The sequence below is a fragment of the Hordeum vulgare genome, chromosome 2H (assembly GCF_904849725.1).
Source record: "Hordeum vulgare subsp. vulgare chromosome 2H, MorexV3_pseudomolecules_assembly, whole genome shotgun sequence".
NCBI classification, from domain to species: Eukaryota; Viridiplantae; Streptophyta; class Magnoliopsida; order Poales; family Poaceae; genus Hordeum; species Hordeum vulgare.
Window position 1 is genome coordinate 251,395,528 of NC_058519.1, and position 8,901 is coordinate 251,404,428.

The window sequence follows — 8,901 nt, forward strand, 5'->3', positions numbered from 1 at the left end:
CATGTCCCCTTAGTGCGGAGGAACGTCACTTTATATTGTCTCCTGTGATAAAGAACTTTATCATGCAGTCTGTCGCTTTTATGTCTTCCTCATCACAGGTTCGTATAAAGCTTATTTTGCACACACTAATAGATCATACATATTAGAGAGCAATTTTTATTGCTTTCACCGATGACAACTTACTTGAGGGATCTTACTCAATCCATAGGTAGGTATGGTGGACTCACATGGCAAAACTGATTTGAAGGTTTATGGATGCACAAGTAGTATCTCTACTTGGTGCGGGAGTTTTGGCTAATATGAGGTGGAAGCAATCGTCACATGCCAAGGGATCTCTAATCATATAACATTGTTCAAAGCCAAGCAAACACAATTCATTATGTTGTCTTCCTTGTCCAACATCTACTTCTAGGCATTCAATAGTTTAGTGAGTGTTCACAATCATAGATGGTGTAAGAGATGATATATTTATACGTGAACCTCTCCTTCTTTACCACTTCTTATTAATTGCAACAATGACCAAGGTCTACATTTGCCTACCCTCAACAAGTTTCAATCCTCATTCTTTTTTATATGTGAAGCCATCACTTCCCATAAGATCATTACATGATTTTTCATGCTTTTGTTCTATTCTCACTCTTTTGATCATGGCAAGAGGCAAAGCCCTTCAACTAATACACTCTTTATTATATGGCTCACGAGCAAGAATACATCGGGGGTGACATAAAGCAAAACTCAAGACTAAAAAACTAAGGCTTTTAAAACTACTAGAGAAAGAGAAAACTGAAAAAGGAAAACTCAAACAAAGGTAAAGGCAAAAGATGTGATGGTGATACGATACCGGGGCAACTCCCACTACTGGAATTAGAGAATTTGCCGTCTGCCTGGTCTTTGCCGTCCGCTGGCTGATGGCAAAGAAGCTCTTTGCCGTCAGCTACCAAAAAATAGATGGCAAAGATCTGACAGATGGCAAAGAAGTGCTTTGCCATGAGTCGCTTCTTTGCCGTCCGCCAGCGGACGGGAAAGATGGCCCACGCAGACGGCAAAGAAAATCGCAGTTGTAGCCATTACATTTGCCATCGGCCGTGTCTTTGCCGTCCGCCAAAATCCCCTTTGCCGTCTGCCGTGGAGCACGGCGGACGGCAAAGAAATCAACCCCCGGCTGCCCACTAACGCTCCAACCGCCGTGTCTTTGCCGTCGGCCAAAAGCCCCTTTGCCGTCCGCCTTGGAGCACGGCGGTCGGCAAAGAAATCAACCCTCGGCTGCCCACTAACGCTCCAACCGCCGTGTCTTTGCAGTCGGCCAAAAGCCCCTTTGCCGTCCGCCTTGGAGCACGGCGGACGGCAAAGAAATCAACCCCCGGCTGCCCACTAACGCTCCAACCCCACCTCGTTGTTTAAAAAAAAACCCACCTGCTCGTCGCCCTCCTCCCGCACGCTCCCTCCCTTGCGCCCACCGGCCGTCGCCTCCCAGCCCTCCCCACCGGCCGGCGCCTCCCCCACCGGTCGGCGCCTCCCCACCATCCACACCGGCCGGCGCCTTCCCACCCTCCCTGCCCTCCCCACCGTCGCCACCTCCTCCCCCACCGGCCTGCGCCTCCCCGCCCTCCCCCACCGGCCGACGCCTCCCCGCCGTCCCCCACCTGCCGGCGCCTCCCCGCCCTCCCCACCGTCGCCACCCCCTCCCCATCGGCTCCCATCCCCATCGGCTCCCCCCTGCAGGCCGAACCTCTCCCCTGATCCGGCCACGCCTTCAGGAGCACGAGCAGCCCCCCTGACGCTCCTCCTCGCCCCGGACGCCCTGGAGCCTCGTCGCCACCCCCTCCGTCGCCCGCACCCTCCTCCGTCGCCTAGCCGGAGCAGCCAACAAAAACGGTGAGATTATTTCCTTGTAAAAACGGTGAGATTATTCTGTATAGGAGAAAATGAAAAAAATGAGTTCGTACTGCTATTTACCATCAATTTGGTAGTAATTCTTGGACACATGACACATCATACCTACAGAAAGAAAATATTCTCATGCTAATATCTATTCTCTTTGAATAAATGATACAAAATAAAGGAGGTGACACCTTCGAATATGTAGAATGGCACAATGTTGTTATAGAAATTATGCAAATACAAATATCTTTTTGTCTGCTGTGGAAATATGATTAACATATAAATGTCAGTTTTACTTAATTCTGAGACAGCTGCGAATAATGGTGCGTGTCTGCATGTGGAGCATGTCATTAGCCCTCCATACCCTAGGGCGCTTAGTTTGTGTCATGGCTCTATGTTTGGCCGTTTTGATATGCGCGTGTTAACTTCCTGTTGGTTGTATGCATATCAATTATATAGACCCTGGCATCGACTCTCTATATTTACACCAACTCAATGTGATGTTAAGATGGGTAAAAGTGCCCCTAATATGTGATGCTAAAGAGTTATACACTCATCGCGCATGTAGAGGACATCAAGTACTATCCATGCATCAATCCGAGCAGACGCACGTGCCCTGAATTCAGGAATCTAGTGAACAAAACCAATGTATAAGTAGAGGTCATGGAAATAGAAGACTGAGTAAGTAATCTGGTTTATGAATAAAATAATTTAAAATTACTACCACGTCACATCTGAAAAGAGTAGGACAACATGGTTGGAGCTGGTTTATGTATAAGTAGAGGTCACATCTGAAAGCACGACACAATGGCCCTGTTTGGATGCCACCGCTAGAGCTAGTTTTAGCTAGTTGGAGCTGGAAAGTTTTATAGGTGACCTAGAAAGTTTTATAGGTAACCCCGACCCCCGACCCCCGACAACACACACCCTCGACCCCCGACCCCCTACCCCGACCCCCGACGCCACTGACCCCCGATCCCCGACGCCCGACGCCACTAACCCTCGACCCCCGACCCCCGACCCCCGACAACACTCACCCTCGACCCCCGACCCCCTACCCCGAGCCCCGACGCCACTGACCCCCGACCCCCGACAACACTCACCCTCGACCCCCGACCCCCTACCCCGACCCCCGACGCCACTGACCCCCAACCCCCGACCCCCGACACCTCTTCGGCCTCTTGTTGACCGAAAAGACCCCAATCCCCGATGCCAGTGACCTTCGACCCCCGATGACACTGACCCACATAGTTATGAGTTAGGTCATATAGTTATGTTAATTATAAAAACATCGTATTTGTGTTGATCGGGTGAATTTCAATGTGGAGTTGTTCGACGACCTCCACGTGCGTTGGACGAGCTCCGCCCTTGCGTTTGTTGGTGAGCACAAATGACTTCTCCTCCTACCCCCTTAATTTGCTCTGTCCCGGTCTTCGTGCCGATGAAACTTGCTAGCTATAGGTTTCTTCAATCATGAGTATGCGTGACCAGTATGCGTCTCCCATTCGAAAGGGCGACATCTATAAATATGCATTTCTTTGCATATTTATAACCGCCATCCTTTCGAATTGTCCAACATTATCCATGGACAGCCCGAGTATGTGTAGATTGGGTTTGTTTTCCCGTATGCTGTGCTCCGGATCCGATGCGGAATTTCGTCACTGCCTCCCCTATTGTTCTCCGGGTACACATCCTCTCTGCTTATTGCCGAGACGTGTATCAGGAGAACAGTGGGGAGGTGCTGTCGAAATTCTGCGTCGCATCTGGAGCAGAGCATGGGAAAACGAACCCAGTCTACACATACTCGGGTGGGATTAGGACCTATCTTTACCTATTAGCGTGTAGGTTGCATGGACGTAATAAAACTGACAAACTTGATTAGCGTATGAATATAGATGATGAATTATATATTTATTTCTTGTGCCCCCATAGGTAGCTAGGCAACATGAGTGACCGTGCTTGGATGTACACTGGTCAACCTAGTCAGAAAGACATGACCCATGAATGGTTAAAAAAAACCAGGGGGTTTGTGAGAGCCGCATTTGCAAATGGCCAGCATAAAACATGGTGCCCCTGTCCCAACTGCGACAACTGGAAAAATCAGACAGAGTTTGAAATGGGTAAACACCTGCAGAAGTGGGATTTACGCCTAATTATACGGTGTGGACTTTTCATGGTGAGTCTGACCAACATGCCAGAGCTGAGGTGATTCGTCGTCGCACCGACGAGCATGGTACCGGGATTGAAGACATGGTGCAAGACTTTGATGATGCTCGTGATTCGGACGATGAGATGGAGGAATCTGCAAAGGCCTTCTATGAAATGCTGGAGTCTTCAAAACGTCCTCTCCACGAGCAGACTGAGCTTTGTCAGCTGGATGCCATCGCGCAAGTAATGGCTCTGAAGGCTCAATTCAACCTAGGCAGAGAATGCTACGACGCGATGATGACGATATTTGGACGCTTTCTACCCAAAGGCCATGTACTGCCTGCAAACCTGTACCAGTCAGAGAAAATCCTCCGTGTACTTAAGATGCCCTATGAGAAGATACATGCCTGTGAGAATGGATGTGCCTTATTTAGGCTTGAGTATGCGGCCTTGAACTATTGCCCCATTTGCAATTCTTCCAGGTATATTGTGGTAGACAACGTCATGGGTGAGAAGAATCAGACCAAAATCCCCATTAGTGTTCTTCGATATCTGCCAATCGTACCAAGACTTCAACGTCTTTTCATGGTCGAAGAGACGGCCAGACAGATGACATGGCACAAATTGGGCAAAAGAATCGAACTAGATGCAGATGGGAACAAGATGCTGGTACACACTTCAGATGGTTTTGCGTGGAGGCACTTCGATGCATTACATAAGGATAAATCAAAAGATCCAAGGCAACCTAGAGTTGCCATCAGCACGGATGGGTTCAATGTGTATGGTATGACGGCAACACAATACAGTTGTTGGCCTGTATTTGTCATTCCACTAAATTTGCCACCCGGAGAGATTATGAAAAGAAAGAACATTTTCCTGACGTTGATAATTCCAGGGCCCAACTATCCGGGGAAGAATATGAATGTGTACGTGCAGCCGCTTAAGGATGAGTTGCAAGAAGCCTGGGATAATGGGATCAAGACCTACGACGCGGCTACCAAAAGAAATTTCAAAATGCATGTGTGGTACATGTACTCGACGCATGATTATCCGGCGTTTGCGCTATTCGTTGGCTGGTGTGTGCATGGAAGGTTCCCGCGCACCACATGCAAGGCAGCTCTTCAGTTCCGTTGGCTGCAGGCTAGTCGCAAGTATTCTTGCTTTGACATGCATAGACAATTCCTGGATCCTGACCATAAGTTCAGAAAAGACAAGAAGAATTTCATCAAAGGTAGAGTTGTCAAAAACACTGCACCAGCTGCGTTGACAGGCCAACAGACCCTTGATCAGTTAAACGCTCTCGAGCCCGATCCTTTGCGTCCAGGATACTTCAAAGGGTATAATACGGAACACGCGTGGACTCATAAGTCAAGTTTATGGGATCTCCCTTACTTCAAAGACCTCCTTTGCCCACACAACATTGACATGATGCACACTGAAAGGAATATTGCGGAGGCCATTTTTGGTACATTGTTCGGCATAGAGGGGAAGTCAAAAGATAATCCTAAGGCTAGAATCGACCTGGAGGCTCTATGTGATAGACCGTTGCAAAACTTGCGACAACGGAAAGGAAAGAAAAGCATAGCGAAGCCAAAGGCATGGTTCAATCTTGAAAGGCCAGCTATGAGGGAAATGCTATTGTGGGTGAAAATGCGGTTGATGTTCCCCGATGGGTATGCTGCGAATCTAAAGAGGGGAGCGAGTCTTGAGAAATTGAAAATATTTGGGCTCAAGAGTCATGATTGGCACATATGGATTGAGCGGGTAATGCCGGTGATGTTGCGTGGCTTTATCCCTGAGGATGAATGGCTAGTACTGGCAGACCTGAGCTATTTCTTCCGTTCTCTTTCTGTGAAAGAACTATCGCCTGGCGTGCTAGATGAAATGGAAGAGTTGGCGCCGGAGTTGGTCTGCAAATTAGAAATGATCTTTCCACCGGGCTTCTTTAATCCAATGCAACATTTGATTTTGCATCTCCCGACCGAGGCAAGAATGGGGGGGCCCGTTCAAAATCGATGGTGCTACTCAACTGAGAGGATGCAAAAGACGCTTCAAGCTAAGTGTAAAAATAAACGTAGAATTGAAGCATCGATGGCCGAGGCATTCATTACTGAGGAGGCGGCAAACTTCGTGACAGCATACTACGAAGCCAAAAATCATCATTTGCATAACCCGAAGCCTCGGTACAATGATGGCGATCGAGAAAAAGTTCGATCCAACCTCAGCCAATTCAAAGGTAAGCTCGCACCATCCGGTGCTTCGAAAGGGAAATCGTTGGATGTCGAAGAATGGCGGACCATTTCATTGTATATCTTCACCAACCTAACAGAAGTGCGGCCGTACATCGAGTAAGTTCTCGGTAATTTATTGTTCCGCAACTTCTAATTGCTTTGAACCACTCTTATTCCCGGATATTTGATATAGCCGATACGTCGCCGAATTCTCGGATGGAGCGGTCATCGAAAAGGATTCTGTCGAAGAGTATGAGCTTCTCACAAAGCATGGAGGCGACTATCCTGGTTTCATCTCTTGGTACAAACAAAGGGTAATTAATTACCATTAAGGGCCCATTTGACTTATTGGTCTAATTTGCGGCTAATGCATCCATTCTTTCGTATTAAACTTGTAGGCTGATGCAGAGTCTATGGACGCCGAGTTGAGACAAGTCGCTAATGGTTTTGACTATAAGGTCCGTTCATTTGACAAATACAACATCAACGGGTATCACTTTCGTACCTTTGGCAAAGAGCTATCTATGCCGGACCTAAAGACTACAAATTGTTCTGTCTCTGCTATCGGCGAAGGAGACACCGAGTATTATGGAAGGGTTGAAGCAATTTATGAACTTCTATTCTATGGTGAAAACCCACCGACCGTCGTAGTCTTCAAATGTTATTGGTTTGAGCCGAGGGAGACTAGAAGGACTCATGAACATATAGGACTAGTCGAAATCAACCAAAACACCCACTTAGATGTTCCCGATGTCTATATTACGGCTCAACAGGCGACACAAGTTTTCTATCTACCGTGGGCCTGCCAAACTGATCCAAATCTCAAAGGTTGGGATGTCGTTTATGAAGTGCCACCACATTTTAGACCACCTACCCTCAATGAAGAGGATTACGAACCTCACATTAACCCAGACACATATGAAGGAGAATTCTTCCAAGAAACACGTATGTCCAAGAAACGTTTCAAGAACCGCTCTACTTCACCCCAGAACATTGAAGTAGACAGCGACAGTGAATCCGTCTTAACCCCTGAGCCCGAACAGGAAGAGCTGGAAGAAGAAGAGGTTACTGCTGCGGATGACCTGTCACTTCTTGACCGATTACATAATGGTGGCCTTCCACATGTTCTTCTAGATAGTGATGATGATGATGCATTTATTGATGATAGTGATGATCATGATGCATTTATTGACCCCGAAGCATATATAGACGAGGACGATTGTTATTAGTTCATGTGAGGTATTCAACTATTATACTATATATAAATTTTGAGTTCATGTTAGGTATTCAATTTTTATTAGTCATGTTGGTATTTATGTTGTACTAATTTCATTTACTCTTTGTCATGACATGTGTTGAAAGATGGTGGGAAAGGGTCGAAAGCACGCCGCGGCTGCTTCTTCGTCGGCGGGTGATGGGATGGGTACTTCCATTCCTGCCTCGCCTCTTCGGAGAGTGTTGCTCTCTACTATGCAAGGAGCGGACCCCGTGAGAGGAGGTCGACCACCCGCGAAGCCGAGAGGCACTAAAGGTACACGTTGTATTCATGTTGGTATTTATGTTGTACTCATGTTGTATGCATATTGGTATTTATATACATTTTATTACTCGTGTTGGTATTTATGTTGTACTAAAGGTACACGTGGCCGCGGGAGAGGTAGGGCTACACGGTCTCCGCCACCACCCCAAGCTGATTCACCTGAGCACAGGAGGACTTCTAGGGTGGATTCGTCTGAGGTGGAGGCTACATGGTCTCCGGTTCACGAGCCTCGGGTCGACGAGCCTCAGGTCGACGAGCCTTTGACCCACGAGACTCGTGTCCCAGAGGCTTCCTTCCAGACGACTGCGGAGCACAGCAGGGATGAGGGTACGTCCCAAGAGACCCAGTGGGATACCTGGCCTGAGCCAACTGGCCATGCTGGTAGCGACGAGGAGCTGGGTGAGGGGGATACCGTCTACCAGCGTGGTAGTTCGGGGCTCCCGCTTGTGCCAGCGACCCCCGAGCAGAGGTGGTCGATTAGGCCAAATGGGGACAAGTAAGTTAATTTACTCTTATTTAACCTTTTGCCTTCGCGTTTTCTCAAATATCTAATGTTTTGGCTTTAATTTGTCATACTGTAGGGGTTGGATTGTTGCCAAGGGTGCCCGCAAGCCCAACAGCGTCCTTGGTGTTCTTTGCCGTCAAAACATCCCGGGGTTTGTTACGTTGCCCGGTCGGGAGCGAGAGGTAGGGATGACCTGGGAGCACTACTTGGGTGCCCCGGCCCCGCCGGAGGTGGAGATCGACGGTGTTTTGTGTGACACGAGGGCGGACATGGTGATCCGAAAGTTCTGGGTAATTTCTCTTTCACACAATTATAAATTAACCATAGCTATTTATTGTACTAATCGGTGTTGCCTCGTTTGCAGACCTTCTACAGGTGTGAGGAGGGATACGAGGACGACGCGACAAAGGTTATCGAAACAGAATGTCGCCGCCTACTTCAAAACTTTCGGCACGAGGCTCGGGTGCAGGCTGTTCGAGACTACTATGCCATGCGGCGTATTAGGATTGATAAGGCGAAGTGCCGTGATGCTAAGATGGAGAAGGAGCATTACATGAAGGTAATTACATATTATTAAGGCTTTGTAGTTAGTTTCC